The sequence below is a fragment of the Rhinoderma darwinii genome, chromosome 2, assembly GCF_050947455.1.
Source record: "Rhinoderma darwinii isolate aRhiDar2 chromosome 2, aRhiDar2.hap1, whole genome shotgun sequence".
NCBI classification, from domain to species: domain Eukaryota; kingdom Metazoa; phylum Chordata; class Amphibia; order Anura; family Rhinodermatidae; genus Rhinoderma; species Rhinoderma darwinii.
Window position 1 is genome coordinate 3,865,274 of NC_134688.1, and position 18,858 is coordinate 3,884,131.

The window sequence follows — 18,858 nt, forward strand, 5'->3', positions numbered from 1 at the left end:
ATAGATAGATAGATAGATAGATAGATAGATAGATAGATAGATAGATAGATAGATAGATATGAGATAGATATGAGATAGATATGAGATAGATATGAGATAGATAGATAGATAGATATGAGATAGATAGATATGAGATAGATAGATAGATATGAGATAGATAGATATGAGATAGATAGATAGATAGATAGATAGATAGATAGATAGATAGATAGATAGATAGATAGATAGATAGATAGATAGATAGATAGATAGATAGATAGATAGATATGAGATAGATATGAGATAGATATGAGATAGATAGATAGATAGATAGATAGATAGATAGATAGATAGATAGATAGATAGATAGATAGATAGATAGATATGAGATAGATAGATATGAGATAGATAGATAGATAGATAGATAGATAGATAGATAGATAGATAGATAGATAGATAGATAGATAGATAGATAGATAGATAGATAGATATGAGATAGATAGGTATGAGATAGATAGATAGATAGATAGATAGATAGATAGATAGATAGATAGATAGATAGATAGATAGATAGATAGATAGATAGATAGATAGATAGATAGATAGATAGATAGATAGATATGAGATAGATAGATATGAGATAGATAGATAGATAGATAGATAGATAGATAGATAGATAGATAGATAGATATGAGATAGACCACTGACCACACCACTGACCACATCTACACCCTGCGCAGCCTCATCAAGAGCCACGTCCACAATACAAAGCATGGGAAGATTTACGCCTGTTTTGTGGACTTTAAGAAGGCCTTTGACTCAGTGTGGCACCCGGGCCTTGACTTAAGGTATGTTTGATGACTTTCGCTGTCTACAGCCTTACACCCCCCAAACCCCAATAAGAGACCACACATGAATTTTGGTGTAAAGGCCACAGCAGCCATTTATTAAACACACACCTTTTCCTGATAAAAGAGCATAACCATAAAACACATCATAACACTCCATAATAACATCATAACACCCCATAATAACATCATAAACACTCCATAATAACATCATAACACTCCATAATAACATCATAACACTCCATAATAACATCATAACACTCCATAATAACATCATAACACTCCATAATAACATCATAACACTCCATAATAACATCATAACACTCCATAATAACATCATAACACTCCATAATAATCATCATAAACACTCCATAATAACATCATAACACTCCATAATAACATCATAACACTCCATAATAACATCATAACACTCCATAATAACATCATAACACTCCATAATAACATCATAAACACTCCATAATAATCATCATAACACTCCATAATAACATCATAACACTCCATAATAACATCATAAACACTCCATAATAACATCATAACACTCCATAATAACATCATAAACACTCCATAATAACATCATAACACTCCATAATAACATCATAACACTCCATAATAACATCATAACACTCCATAATAACATCATAACACTCCATAATAACATCATAACACTCCATAATAACATCATAAACACTCCATAATAACATCATAACACTCCATAATAACATCATAACACTCCATAATAACATCATAACACTCCATAATAACATCATAAACACTCCATAATAACATCATAACACTCCATAATAACATCATAACACTCCATAATAACATCATAACACTCCATAATAACATCATAACACTCCATAATAACATCATAACACTCCATAATAACATCATAACACTCCATAATAACATCATAACACTCCATAATAACATCATAACACTCCATAATAACATCATAACACTCCATGATAACATCATAAACACCCCATAATAACATCATAACACTCCATAATAACATCATAACACTCCATAATAACATCATAACACTCCATAATAATCATCATAACACTCCATAATAACATCATAACACTCCATAATAACATCATAACACTCCATAATAACATCATAACACTCCATAATAACATCATAAACACTCCATAATAACATCATAACACTCCATAATAACATCATAACACTCCATAATAACATCATAACACTCCATAATAACATCATAACACTCCATAATAACATCATAAACACTCCATAATAACATCATAACACTCCATAATAACATCATAACACTCCATAATAACATCATAAACACTCCATAATAACATCATAACACTCCATAATAACATCATAACACTCCATAATAACATCATAACACTCCATAATAACATCATAAACACTCCATAATAACATCATAACACTCCATAATAACATCATAACACTCCATAATAACATCATAACACTCCATAATAACATCATAAACACTCCATAATAACATCATAAACACTCCATAATAACATCATAACACTCCATAATAACATCATAAACACTCCATAATAACATCATAAACACTCCATAATAACATCATAACACTCCATAATAACATCATAACACTCCATAACATCATAAACACTCCATAATAACATCATAACACTCCATAATAACATCATAACACTCCATAACATCATAAACACTCCATAATAACATCATAACACTCCATAATAATCATCATAACACTCCATAATAACATCATAACACTCCATAATAACATCATAAACACTCCATAATAACATCATAACACTCCATAATAACATCATAACACTCCATGATAACATCATAACACTCCATAATAACATCATAACATTCCATAATAACATCATAACACTCCATAATAACATCATAACACTCCATAATAACATCATAACACTCCATAATAACATCATAAACACTCCATAATAACATCATAACACTCCATAATAACATCATAACACTCCATAATAACATCATAACACTCCATAATAACATCATAAACACTCCATAATAACATCATAACACTCCATAACAACATCATAACACTCCATAATAACATCATAACACTCCATAATAACATCATAACACTCCATAATAACATCATAACACTCCATAATAACATCATAACACTCCATAATAACATCATAACACCCCATAATAACATCATAACACTCCATAATAACATCATAACACTCCATAATAACCATCATAACACTCCATAATAACATCATAACACTCCATAATAACATCATAAACTCCATAATAACATCATAACACTCCATAATAACATCATAAACACTCCATAATAATCATCATAAACACTCCATAATAACATCATAACACTCCATAATAACATCATAACACTCCATAATAACATCATAACACTCCATAATAACATCATAACACTCCATAATAACATCATAACACTCCATAATAACATCATAAACACTCCATAATAACATCATAACACTCCATAATAACATCATAACACTCCATAATAACATCATAACACTCCATAATAACATCATAACACTCCATAATAACATCATAAACACCCCATAATAACATCATAACACTCCATAATAACATCATAAACACTCCATAATAACATCATAACACTCCATAATAACATCATAACACTCCATAATAACATCATAACACTCCATAATAACATCATAAACACTCCATAATAACATCATAAACACTCCATAATAACATCATAACACTCCATAATAACATCATAACACTCCATAATAACATCATAAACACTCCATAATAACATCATAAACACTCCATAATAACATCATAACACTCCATAATAACATCATAAACACTCCATAATAACATCATAACACTCCATAATAACATCATAAACACTCCATAATAACATCATAACACTCCATAATAACATCATAACACTCCATAATAACATCATAAACACTCCATAATAACATCATAAACACTCCATAATAACATCATAACACTCCATAATAACATCATAACACTCCATAATAACATCATAACACTCCATAATAACATCATAACACTCCATAATAACATCATAACACTCCATAATAACATCATAACACTCCATAATAACATCATAACACTCCATAATAACATCATAACACTCCATAATAACATCATAAACACTCCATAATAACATCATAACACTCCATAATAACATCATAACACTCCATAATAACATCATAACACTCCATAATAACATCATAAACACTCCATAATAACATCATAACACTCCATAATAACATCATAACACTCCATAATAACATCATAACACTCCATAATAACATCATAACACTCCATAATAACATCATAACACTCCATAATAACATCATAACACTCCATAATAACATCATAACACTCCATAATAACATCATAACACTCCATAATAACATCATAACACTCCATAATAACATCATAACACTCCATGATAACATCATAAACACCCCATAATAACATCATAACACTCCATAATAACATCATAACACTCCATAATAACATCATAACACTCCATAATAATCATCATAACACTCCATAATAACATCATAACACTCCATAATAACATCATAACACTCCATAATAACATCATAACACTCCATAATAACATCATAACACTCCATAATAACATCATAAACACTCCATAATAACATCATAACACTCCATAATAACATCATAACACTCCATAATAACATCATAACACTCCATAATAACATCATAACACTCCATAATAACATCATAAACACTCCATAATAACATCATAACACTCCATAATAACATCATAACACTCCATAATAACATCATAAACACTCCATAATAACATCATAACACTCCATAATAACATCATAACACTCCATAATAACATCATAAACACTCCATAATAACATCATAACACTCCATAATAACATCATAACACTCCATAATAACATCATAACACTCCATAATAACATCATAAACACTCCATAATAACATCATAAACACTCCATAATAACATCATAACACTCCATAATAACATCATAAACACTCCATAATAACATCATAAACACTCCATAATAACATCATAACACTCCATAATAACATCATAACACTCCATAACATCATAAACACTCCATAATAACATCATAACACTCCATAATAACATCATAACACTCCATAACATCATAAACACTCCATAATAACATCATAACACTCCATAATAATCATCATAACACTCCATAATAACATCATAACACTCCATAATAACATCATAACACTCCATGATAACATCATAACACTCCATAATAACATCATAACACTCCATAATAACATCATAACACTCCATAATAACATCATAAACACTCCATAATAACATCATAACACTCCATAACAACATCATAACACTCCATAATAACATCATAACACTCCATAATAACATCATAACACTCCATAATAACATCATAACACTCCATAATAACATCATAACACTCCATAATAACATCATAACACCCCATAATAACATCATAACACTCCATAATAACATCATAACACTCCATAATAACCATCATAACACTCCATAATAACATCATAACACTCCATAATAACATCATAAACTCCATAATAACATCATAACACTCCATAATAACATCATAAACACTCCATAATAATCAACATAAACACTCCATAATAATCAACATAAACACTCCATAATAACATCATAACACTCCATAATAACATCATAACACTCCATAATAACATCATAACACTCCATAATAACATCATAACACTCCATAATAACATCATAACACTCCATAATAACATCATAAACACTCCATAATAACATCATAACACTCCATAATAACATCATAACACTCCATAATAACATCATAACACTCCATAATAACATCATAAACACTCCATAATAATCATCATAAACACTCCATAATAACATCATAACACTCCATAATAACATCATAAACACTCCATAATAACATCATAAACACTCCATAATAACATCATAACACTCCATAATAACATCATAACACTCCATAATAACATCATAACACTCCATAATAACATCATAACACTCCATAATAACATCATAAACACTCCATAATAACATCATAAACACTCCATAATAACATCATAACACTCCATAATAACATCATAACACTCCATAATAACATCATAACACTCCATAATAACATCATAAACACCCCATAATAACATCATAACACTCCATAATAACATCATAAACACTCCATAATAACATCATAACACTCCATAATAACATCATAAACACTCCATAATAACATCATAACACTCCATAATAACATCATAAACACTCCATAATAACATCATAACTCTCCATAATAACATCATAATACTCCATAATAACATCATAACACTCCATAATAACATCATAACACTCCATAATAACATCATAACACTACATGATAACATCATAAACACTCCATAATAACATCATAACACCCCATAATAATATCATAAACACTCCATAATAACATCATAACGCTCCATAATAACATCATAACACTCCATAATAACATCATAACACTCCATAATAACATCATAACACTCCATAATAACATCATAACACTCCATAATAACATCATAACACTCCATAATAACATCATAAACACTCCATAATAACATCATAAACACTCCATAATAACATCATAAACACTCCATAATAACATCATAACACTCCATAATAACACTCCATAATAACATCATAACACTCCATAATAACATCATAAACACTCCATAATAACATCATAAAAACTCCATAATAACATCATAACACTCCATAATAACACTCCATAATAACATCATAACACTCCATAATAACATCATAACACTCCATAATAACATCATAAACACTCCATAATAACATCATAACACTCCATAATAACATCATAACACTCCATAATAACATCATAACACTCCATAATAACATCATAACACTCCATAATAACATCATAACACGCCATAATAACATCATAATACTCCATAATAACATCATAACACTCCATAATAACATCATAACACTCCATAATAACATCATAAACACTCCATAATAACATCATAACACTCCATAATAACATCATAACACTCCATAATAACATCATAACACTCCATAATAACATCATAAACACTCCATAATAACATCATAACACTCCATAATAACATCATAATACTCCATAATAACATCATAACACTCCATAATAACATCATAAACACTCCATAATAACATCATAACCCTCCATAATAACATCATAACACTCCATAATAACATCATAACACTCCATAATAACATCATAACACTCCATAATAACATCATAACACTCCATAATAACATCATAACACTCCATAATAACATCATAACACCCCATAATAACATCATAAACACTCCATAATAACATCATAACACTCCATAATAACATCATAACACTCCATAATAACATCATAAACACTCCATAATAACATCATAACACTCCATAATAACATCATAAACACTCCATAATAACATCATAAAAACTCCATAATAACATCATAACACTCCATAATAACATCATAACACTCCATAATAACATCATAACACTCCATAATAACATCATAACACTCCATAATAACATCATAACACTCCATAATAACATCATAACACTCCATGATAACATCATAACACTCCATAATAACATCATAAACACTCCATAATAACATCATAACACTCCATAATAACATCATAAACACTCCATAATAACATCATAACACTCCATAATAACATCATAAACACTCCATAATAACATCATAACACTCCATAATAACATCCTGCTCTATTTCCCACATTCTCCAGATAAAGGATCCTTGAAGGCACTTCAATCATTAACCCCTTCCCGACATACGCCGTATATATACGGCGCTGTCGGGAGGTGGTTCCCGCAAAGCGCCGTATATATACGGCGCAGTGATGGTGCGGGCTCAGAAGCAGAGCCGGCACCATCACCGCGGGGTGACAGCTGTATTATACAGCTGGCACCCTCCTGTAACTGCCAGGACCGGAGCTACTCTCCGATCCGGCAGATTAACCCCTCAGATGCTGCGCTCAATAGAGCGCAGCATCTGATAGGTTTTCACCCGATCGGCAACCCAGTGATGCAATCGCTGGGTTGCTGTGGCAATCGGACGCCAGAAAATGGCGTCCGAGTCTGCCTTGTACGGGAGCCGATGAGGACCCGCCTGCGGCGAGTCCTCATAGGCTTGCTGTCAGTGAATAACTGACAGCGCTAATACACTGCACTACGTATGTAGTGCAGTGTATTAGAGTAGCGATCGGGGCATCAGGCCCTTATGTCCCCTAGTGGGACAAGTAAAAAAAGTAAAAAAAAGTAAATAAAAATGTGGTAAAACAATAAAAACACACACATTTCAAATAAAAATAAAGCTAAACTGACTTTTTTCCCATAGTAAGTATTTTATTATGGGAAAAACCGTAAAAATAAAAAAAACTATACATAATTGGTATCGCCGCGTCCGTAACGACCCAAACTACAAAACTATTATGTAATTTATCCCGCACGGTGAACGCGGTAAAAAAAAAACATGAAAAACAGCGCCAGAATCTTTGTTTTTAGGTCACATCTCCTTCCAAAAAATGCTATAAAAAGTGATCAAAAAGTCACATTTACTCCAAAATAGTACTAATAAAAAACGCCAATCCGTGCCGCAAAAAATAATCCCTGACACCGCTTTGTGCACGCAAAAATAATAAAGTTATGGGTCTTAGAATATGTCGACAGAGAAAACAAATGATTTTATAAAAAAAGTGATTTTATTGTGCAAAAGCCGCAATACATAAAAAAAACTATATAAATTTGGTATCGCCGTAATCGTATCGACCCGCAGAATAAAGCTAACATGTAATTTAGGGCGCACTGTGGATGCCGATAAAAAAAACAATAAAAAACTATTCCAGAATTGCTTGTTTTTGGTAATTTCCTTTACCAAAAAATGAAATAAAAAGTGATCAAAAAGTCGTATGTGTTCTAAAATGGTACCAATAAAATCTACAGCCCGTCTCGCAAAAAACAAGCCCGCACACCGCTCAATCAACTGAAAAATAAAAAAGTTACGGCACTAGTAATGCGGTGATGAAAAAACATCTCAATGCGCAGGCCGGAGGGGAACATTCCTTCAGTTTCAGGGCCCTAGTATTTAGGAACTAGGAAAGGGAAGGGACATATCACATCCGCTGGAAGCGAGGGCGCCCGTATTATACCAGCGCAAAACTTTCCCAGTAATATTTCCCAAACTGCGAAGGAGAAAAAGTCCCCAAAAGGTGCAGAGCGTTACAAAGGAGGGATAAGAAAAAAAACCGTTTATCAGTGTGTCACCGGCCTGTGCATAACGGATCGCTTCACAGCGTAACACACATCTATGGATAATTGTATTATTTACCCCATTATTATACCCTCTTATTATGCCCTGATATACTCCGCACAGATTACATATACCCCTGATGTACTCCGCACAGATTACATATACCCTGATATACTCCGCACAGATTACATATGCCACCACATTATAAGCTGAAATACCAGCAAAACCCCAAACAGAACTATTACCAAACAAAATCCATGCTCAAAATGGCGGTCTTTCCCTTCTTAGCCCTACAGTGTGCCCAAACAGCAATTTATGGCCACAAGTAAGGCATTACCATGCCCGGGAGAACCCGCTTAACAATTTATGGGGTAAGATTCTCTAGGGGCACAACATCTTGTGCGGTGAATGGGCAGATCAGTGGAGAAATTGCAATTTTCACTTTGCACAATCCACTGCGTATTCATTTCTGAAAAACACCTGTGGAGTCTAAATTGTCACTACATCCCTTGATAAATGCCTTTAGGGGTGTAGTTTCTAAAACGGGGTCACTTTTGTTTGGTACATCAGGGGTTTTGCAAATGCAACATTCCGTCCGCAAACCATTACAGCAAAATCTACGCTCCAAAAGATAAATACCGCTCCTTTTCTTCTGAATGCTCCCATATATGTAAACAGCCAATTATAACCACATATGGGGTGTTACCGTACTCGGGAGAAATTGCTTTACAAATGTTGGGGTGCTTTTTCTTCCCTATTCCTTGTAAAAATGAAAAATGTTGACCTAAAACTACATCCTATTGGAAAAAAAAAGTATTTTTCATTTTCATGGCTTAATTCTAATTAATTCAGCAAAAAACCTTTGGGATCAAAATTTTCACTATACCCCTAGATGATTCCTCAGGGGGTGCAGTTTCCCAAATGGTGTCACTTTTGGGGTGTTTCCACTGTACTAGTACTCCAGGGGCTCAGCAAATATGACATGACACCCAGAAACCATTCCAAAATCCAAATGGTGCTCCTTCCATTCTGAGCCCTACCGTGTGTCCAAACAGATGTTTGTGACCACATGTGGGGTATTATTTTACTCGGGAGAAGTTGCTCTACAAATGTTGTGGTGCTTTTTCTCCTTCAGTCCTTGTGGAAATGAAAAAAAAATACCTAAACCTACATTTTCTTTGAAAAAATGTAGATTTTCATTTTTACGGCCTAGTTACAATAAGTTCTGTAAAAAACCTGTGGGGTAAAACTGCTCACTCTACCCCTAGATAATTCCCTCATGGGGTGTAGTTTCCAAAATGGGGTCACTTGTTGGGGGTTTCCACTGTTTTGTCCCCTCAGGAGCTTTGCAAATGCGACATGGCCTCCGCAAACCATTCCTGCTAAATTTGAGTTCCAAAAGCCAAATGGCGCACTTTCCCTTCTCAGCCTCGCCGTGTGTCCAAACAGCGGTTTATTACCACATGTGGGGTATTGTTTTACTCGGGAGAAATTTCTTTACAAATTTTATGGTGCTTTTTCTCCTTTAGTCCTTGTGGAAATGAAAAAAAATTAGCTAAACCTACATTTTATTTGAAAAAATGTAGATTTTCATTTTCACAGCCTACTTGCAAAAATTTCTGCAAAAAACCTGTGGGGTCAAAATGCTCACTATACCCTAGATAATTTCCTCAAAGGGTATAGTTTCCAAAATGGGGTCACTTGTTGGGGGTTTCCACTGTTTTGTCACCTCTGGGGCTTTGCAAATGTGACATGGCCTCCGCAAACCATTCCTGCTAAATTTGAGCTCCAAGAGCCAAATGGCGCTCTTTCCCTTCTAAGCCCTGCCGTGTGTCCAAACAACTGTTTATTACCACATGTGGGGTATTGTTTTACTCGGGAGAAATTGCTCTACAAATGTTGTGGTGCTTTTTCTACTTTAGTTCTCTTGGAAATGAAAAAAAATTAGCTAAACCTACATTTTATTTGAAAAAATGTAGATTATCATTTTCATGACCTAGTTCCAAAAATTTTTGCAAAAAAACTGGCCGGTCAAAATGCTTGCTACACCCCTAGATAAATTCCTCGAGGGGTATAGTTTCCAAAATGGGGTCACTTGTTGGGGGTTTCCACTGTTTTGTCACCTCAGGGGCTTTGCAAATGTGACATGGCCTCCGCAAACCATTTCTGCTAAATTTGAGCTCCAAGAGCCAAATGGCGCACTTTCCATTCTAAGCCCTGCCGTGTGTCCAAACAACCGTTTATTACCACATGTGGGGTACTGTTTTACTCGGGAGAAATTGCTCTACAAATGCTGTGGTGCTTTTTCTACTTTAGTTCTTTTGGAAATGAAAAAAAATTAGCTAAACCTACATTTTATTTGAAAAAATGTAGATTTTCATTTTCATGGCCTAGTTCCAAAAATTTTTGCAAAAAAACTGGCCGGTCAAAATGCTTGCTACACCCCTAGATAAATTCTTCGAGGGGTGTAGTTTCCCAAATGGGGTCACTTTTGGGGGGTTTCCACTGTTTTAGTTCCACTAGACCTGTTCAAAGCTGACATGGTGCCTAAAATATATTCTAATAAAAAGGAGGCCCAAAATCCACTAGGTGCTCCTTTGCTTCTGAGGCCGGTGCTTCAGTCCAGTAGCACACTAGAGCCACATGTGGGATATTTCCTAAAACTGCAGAACCTGGGCAACAAATATTGAGTTGCATTTCTTGGGTAAAACCTTCTGTGGTACAAAAAAAAATGGATTCAAAATGAATTTCTGGAAAAAAATAATGAACTTTGTAAATTTCACCTCTACTTTGCCTTAATTCCTGCGCAATGTCTAAAGGGTTAAGAAACTTTCTAAATGCTGTTTTGAATACTTTGAGGGGTGCAGTTTTTAAAATGGGGTGACTTATTGGGGGTTTCTAATATCTAAGGACCTCAAAGCCACTTCACAACTGAACTGGCCCCTGTAAAAATAGCATTTTGAAATTTTCTTGAAAATGTGAGAAATTGCTGCTAAAGTTCTAAGCCTTGTGAGGTCATAGAAAAATAAAATGATGATCAAAAAACGATGCCAATCTAAAGTAGACATATGGGGGATGTTAGTTAGCAACATTTTTGTGTGGTATAACTGCCTGTCTTACAAGCAGATGCATTTAAATTGAGAAAAATGTTAATTTTTGCATTTTTTCGCTAAATTTTGGTGTTTTTCACAATAAATACTGAATGTATCGGGCAAATTTTGCCAGTAACATAAAGTCCAATGTGTCACGAGAAAACAATCTCAGAATCGCTTGGATAGGTAAAAGCATTCCGGAGTTATTACCACATAAATTGAAACATGTCAGATTTGAAAAATGAGGCTCTGTCAGGAAGGTCAAAAGTGGCCAAAGAGGGAAGGGGTTAAACTCCATCGTATCCTTATTAGGTCTGGACCCCTTACCCTACAGCCGTTCTGCACCTGACCCGAGGGCACCAACCATGTCCAAGACCTCTCTCTCCCTTCCTGGGGACCCTGCCCATCAGGAATATATATGAGCTGGGTAACCACTCCCCAGCCCCTCCAATACTATCCCGGGTTAAACGCCCCGAGTTCTCTTGCAACAATCTCCATTGTTGCTTCTCCTTCTTACCATTACGTGCCTCCAAAGACCCCTCCTCCTACCGCCACGACAATCATGTGTGACCACTTACACATGATTGTCCCTCCACAACTGCAGGGCTTTTTCCATGCCCTCCTTGATGTCCAGGGTCCACATATCAAGACCCACCTCATTTAAATGAACACCATCCGGCCTGAGGAAACCGACCTCTCTGCCCTCCAACTCCTTATGCCGCACCACAATACCACCATTGCGAGCCACAAACCTACCAACCACCTTGTTCACCTTTGCTCGCGCTTTATTCAAACTATGGACGGAACGTGCCTGCCGCCACTCCTTGCGAGCCACAATATCTGACCAGACGATCACCACTCCTGGAAAAGACGACCATAACCGCAACAGATCGATCTTGACATCTCTCACCAAATCCCTGGACGACCGAATGCCCAAATCATTGCCGCCAAGGTGCACCACTAAAATATCCGGCGCCCTGTCCAAACCTGCATAAAAATGAACCTCTGGTAGCAACCTACACCACAGCATGCCCCGCAGACCCAACCATCTGACCTGAACCTCTGTGTGATCCAGGCCCAACTGCCGTCCGGCCGGACGAACATCAGCACGCACACCTCCCCAGTGCACGTAGGAGTGCCCAACAATCCAAATCAAGCAGGGACCTGCACCTAAAACAACACAAAATCAGCAATATAACAACACCATATCCACCTCCAGCACATCTTATCACCACCACCTCAAAGCAAGTGAGGCCGCACATACAACCTGTATCGGTCTGACTCCCACCTACCGATCTTCTTAACCATCGCCGGGGATAAACCCCACCGAGCTGCTTCCGTAGCTGCGCCAATTCTAAAAGAGTGAGAGCTAAAACCTGCTCCACCTCTGCCAGACAACAGGATACATTTTTTGAACACCTGTGAAAACTGGAATTTTGACAAGGACAACCCATCTGCATGAACCAACAAGGACTCCGGCCCCTCAGGCCTCACTGCAACAAACTCCCGAAAACAGTGGACCGGGCACACCCGCGACCCTGGTAACTCATACAAACGCACCACAAAACCTCTTCCCTCCTGATCTGTCTTAGATCTACGAAGCAAACAAGAAAGGCAGGAGCCATCCAAATCCACATCCGCGAACAATAAGCCCCCCGCCACACTCTTACTGGCCGACACCAACTCCGATATCCGGAACGCCCCAAAGAACGCCAAAGAAAAGGCCAGTGTAAATAGCCGTACTTCAAACCCCGAGACACAAACCTCCCTCAACAAATCACAAATCGCTACCAACAGCTCAAATGACACCGGCTTCCTGAGATCCCTAACTGCGGAGCCCCTCCTGAAACCCTTCATTGCCTGCCGCACCAGAAAGGACTTAGTCACGTCCTCCTCACCTTTCTTCTTAAACCAAAAAGCCAAGGCCGACAAACTCCGAGCGACCGTTGCTGCCGACGCCCCTCACTGTACGCCTTTCCTATAAAATACAGCAAACACGCCTGCCGATCTGCAATACCTGCCTGCGCATTTTCTAACAAAGCCTCCCATACCTGCCATACCGCACTGTACCTCTGCCACGTAACCGCACTAACCGACCTTTCCACGAGCGACATCGCCATTGTCACACCACCTTCCACAGATGCTCTGGACAAGGCAGGCCATGAGACTCCGCCCCCGGCGCCAGCAGACGAAACCTGTCCCACTGTTGACGAGAAAGGGAATCAGCCACAGAATTCAGCACCCCAGGAATATGCACTGCCACAAAATGCGCATTCAACATCAGACCTCTCAAAACTAAATGTCGCAATAGTCGCACGACTGGCGGAGAATTAGCTGTCTGCGCATTAACGGCCTGAACCACACCCAGATTGTCACATACAAAACGCACTCTCCGGTCCCGCAGACAATCCCCCCACAACTCCGCAGCCACCACAATCGGGAACATTTCCAGCAGAGCTAAGTTACGGACAAAACCACATTCATGCCATGCATCTGGCCAAACTCCTGCACACCAACCCGCACACCAACCCGCACACCAACCCACACACCAACCCGCACACCAACCCGCACACCAACCCGCACACCAACCCGCACACCACTGCCCCTGGAAATAAGCCCCAAATCCGCAAGCACCTGACGCATCAGTATACAGCTCCAAGTCCACACTAGACACCGGCTGATACATGAGCACAGACCGCCCATTGTAGCTCTGCAAAAACTCCCCCCACACCAACAAATCAGCTTTCAACTCCGCCGACAACCTAATGAAATGATGGGGAGAATGAACCCCTGCGGTCGCACTTGCCAATCGCCTGCAAAACACCCGCCCCATGGGCATAATCCTACAAGCAAAATTCAAATGCCCCAACAAGGATTGCAAGTCCCGCAACTGGATCTTCTTCCTGCGCAGCGCACTCGCCACCAACCCTCTCATCTCCAGCAACTTATCATCAGGCAAGCGACACTCCATGTTATCTGAATCAATCATGATTCCCAAAAACTTAATGACCGTCGTGGGTCCCTCAGTTTTTTCAGGCGCCAGAGGTACCCCAAAATCCTTTGCCACTCTCTCCATAGTGTGTAGCAATCCTGCACACACATAGGTACCCGGCGGACCGATAAACAGAAAATCATCCAGATAATGCAGGGCAGATTGCACCTGCGCCTCCCGACGGACCACCCACTCCAAAAACGTGCTAAACATCTCAAAATAAGTGCATGAAATGGAGCAGCCCATCGGGAGGCAACAATCCACAAAATATTCCTCCTGCCAATAACATCCCAGCAAACAAAAACTATCCGGATGCACCGGCAATAAACGAAAAGCGGCCTCAATGTCAGTTTTCGCTAACAGAGAGCCCTTCCCGTATTTCCGAACCCAAACCACCGCCGCATCAAAGGAAGTGTAACTGACCGCGCACAATGCCGGATCAATGCCGTCATTCACCGACTCGCCTTCCGGATAAGACAAGTGATGAATAAGGCGGAATTTATTCACCTCCTTTTTTGGAACCAAACCTAACGGGGAAACTCGCAAACTCTGAACAGGCGGGGAGGAAAACGGCCCCGCCATGCGGCCCAAAGCCACCTCCTTCAGCAGCTTATCCGTAACCAGATCAGGCCGCGCCAAAGCAGACGACAAATTACGGACTACCCCGTCACGTCCAACCAACGTACAAGGAATCCGAAAACCTTCTGAAAATCCTAACCATAACAACTCCGCCACTTTCCTATTTGGATAGCCCCCTAAAAACGGGAGCATCCTTTCCACCCTCACCGGCGTCGCCCCTCTTCTGCTCAGCATCTCCCTGCCTGCCCTTATGCTTCTTGAAGCATCTGGACAAACCATGGGCGCCTCCGCAACCGGAGCACTCGTGCTTGTACCTGCAGTCTGGGCCGAACTTGCAATGCCCCTCATTATACTGCCAGCAACACCCCTTTCCTGAGGATCCTGACCGACCCGCTGCTGACCCCTGACCGCCGGCCGCATCCCGAAAGGGCTGCTGCCCCTGTTTTGGCGCAGACATCAAACGCATCCACAAACTGATATCTGTGTGGTCCCATCGCAACGACGGGCGCACCGACTTCCGCTGACGAAACTGTTCGTCATACCGCAACCATGCATTACCACCGTATACACGATACGCCTCCCCTACCGAATCCATATAACAGAATAGCGCCGAACAGTTCTCCGGCGCCTTCTCACCCACCACACTAGCCAAGATAGCGAAGGCCTGCAGCCAATTCGCAAAAGTCCGAGGAATCAAGCGATACCGCCGCCGCTCCTCCTCCTCCTTCTTACTTTCATCCGGTTTCCACCGGTCCAAATTAAACTTTTCTAACGGCAGCAAAGAAAAAATCTCCACATATTCGTCTTTCCAGATCTTTTCCCTAATCTCCACCTTCAAATGTGCCCCCAGCGGGCCCTCAAAACACACATAAACCTCACCTTTAGCCGCGTCAGCCAAACGCACATCCTCCACCACTTTCTTAGCCGCACTCGCCGCCGCGTCAACCGCTTTTTCCACCGCCACTACGGCACCCACAACCGGCGCCACTTCACTAACTCCCGTAATCCCTGCCGCAGCTGCACCAGAAATCGCCTCATTAGCAACCGCACTCCCTGCCGCACTAGCAGACGCCTCACTAGCAGCGCCCCATACCCTCGCTGGCGACTGCTCTACGCCTGGCACAATTCTCATAAAATATTCCTGCATCCCTCTAAACATCAAATGCATTTGAGACATTGACAACATCCCCCCCACACATCCCCGGCACCACATCCGTGGTAGACTCACCCGGCCGTCCCTGAGGTGACCTCCCAGCGGACGCGTCCTCCACTCCTGATGAGCCCGGCGTCGGTCGTGACGATCCTAGGGAGTGGTGCTCCTGCACCCCACGCTCCCCGTAGCTCCGCGCACTTCTGGTCGGTGAAGCTCTAGGCCCAGCGGAACGCGGCCCGTCCACGGTCCTGCCACCCGCTGGTGGCGCGACATATTTGTCCACGATCCTGCCACCCGCTGGTGGCGCGACATATTCAGACTGACAGCCCTGCCGATCCAGTCCTTCTGCAGGGCTGTCAAAAATAAATCTTCTGCTCGTCACTTGTCTCGCAGACCGCTGCCCCCCCTTTTCCGGATGGGGCCCGGCGTCGCTCACCGAAGCTGCCCGGGTCCTTCCGGTCGCTGCCGCCGCCACACGCCTCCCTGCTCCAGCAGGAGGCGATCTCGCTCCCCATCTGGAGGCCGCCCGCCTCTTCCTCCGGATCGGGTCTGATGTCCGGACGTCCTTCTGAAGAGCTCCTCCGGCACCAGGAACATCGGCGCCGGAGAAAGCCGTCACTTCCGGTCCAGCGTGCACTTCCGGTTCAGCGTGCACTTCCGGTCCAGCGTGCACTTCCGGTCCCGCCTCCACTTCCGGTCTTGTCGTTGCAGACAGGAGGGAGGAAGATGGCCGCCGCGGCCCCCCCCCCTCCTGTCACCTCCGGTCTTGCCCGCCTGATGGGATTCCTCCCAGACCTCCGCGGCCCGTCGCCAGGGTGCAGCTCCGGACCAGCAGGAGGAGGAGGGTCCCTGGAGGGGCTCCCTCGACGCCGACCAGACCGAGGTGTTTCTGCTGATGAAGGCCTCTCCTGAGGCCTGGAACGCCTGCTGCTGCGTCCCTCACTCTCCTCTCCAGCCGCTGGAACTGGAGGAAGAGCCCCGGCAAACAGCGCATCCAGCCATCCCACGCCGTGCTGCATCCCGGATCCTGGCCATCGTGGTCTCCATCGCCGCGTCCATCAGGTAAGTGAAAAATATGATATATATATATATATATATTTTTTTTTTTTTTTAAATGTAATAACAGGACAAATTTTTCTCCTGTTGTCCAGCGGGAAAGAGGGCTGCCTCTTCCCCGCATGGACTTATATACTTTACTCTCCACCCACCACATAAAGATACATTTTGCCCCATGCCCCTTTTCCTTAGCCCTCCAATCCCTATAACATAGTCTAAAACTTAGTAGCCAAAACATAGCAGCCTAAAAATCCCAAACACCTAGTCATGCGCTTCCTTCATTACGGCTGCGCCTACATTACGCTGGCTTACTATTCCTGAAACTGCTGGAGAGCGGAATAGGAGGTAAAACCTATGACGTCATCAGAAGCTCCTACACAGAGAACAGATGCAGCGTGAAGGTGAACGGGAGAAGAACGGCTGATTTCCAGCAGAGCCGAGGAGTCAGACAGGGCTGCAGCCTCAGTCCAACGCTCTTCAACATCTACATCAATGAACTGGCCACAGCTCTGGAATCCTCCTCAGCACCAGGTCTCGCCCTCCATGACACCCAGGTGAAATTCCTGCTGTATGCAGATGACCTTCTGTTACTATCACCAACCGAGAAAGGTCTCCAAGACAACCTGCAAATCCTAGAAAAATTCAGCTCCACGTGGGCACTGCCCATCAATGCAAAGAAAACCAACATCATGGTGTTCCAGA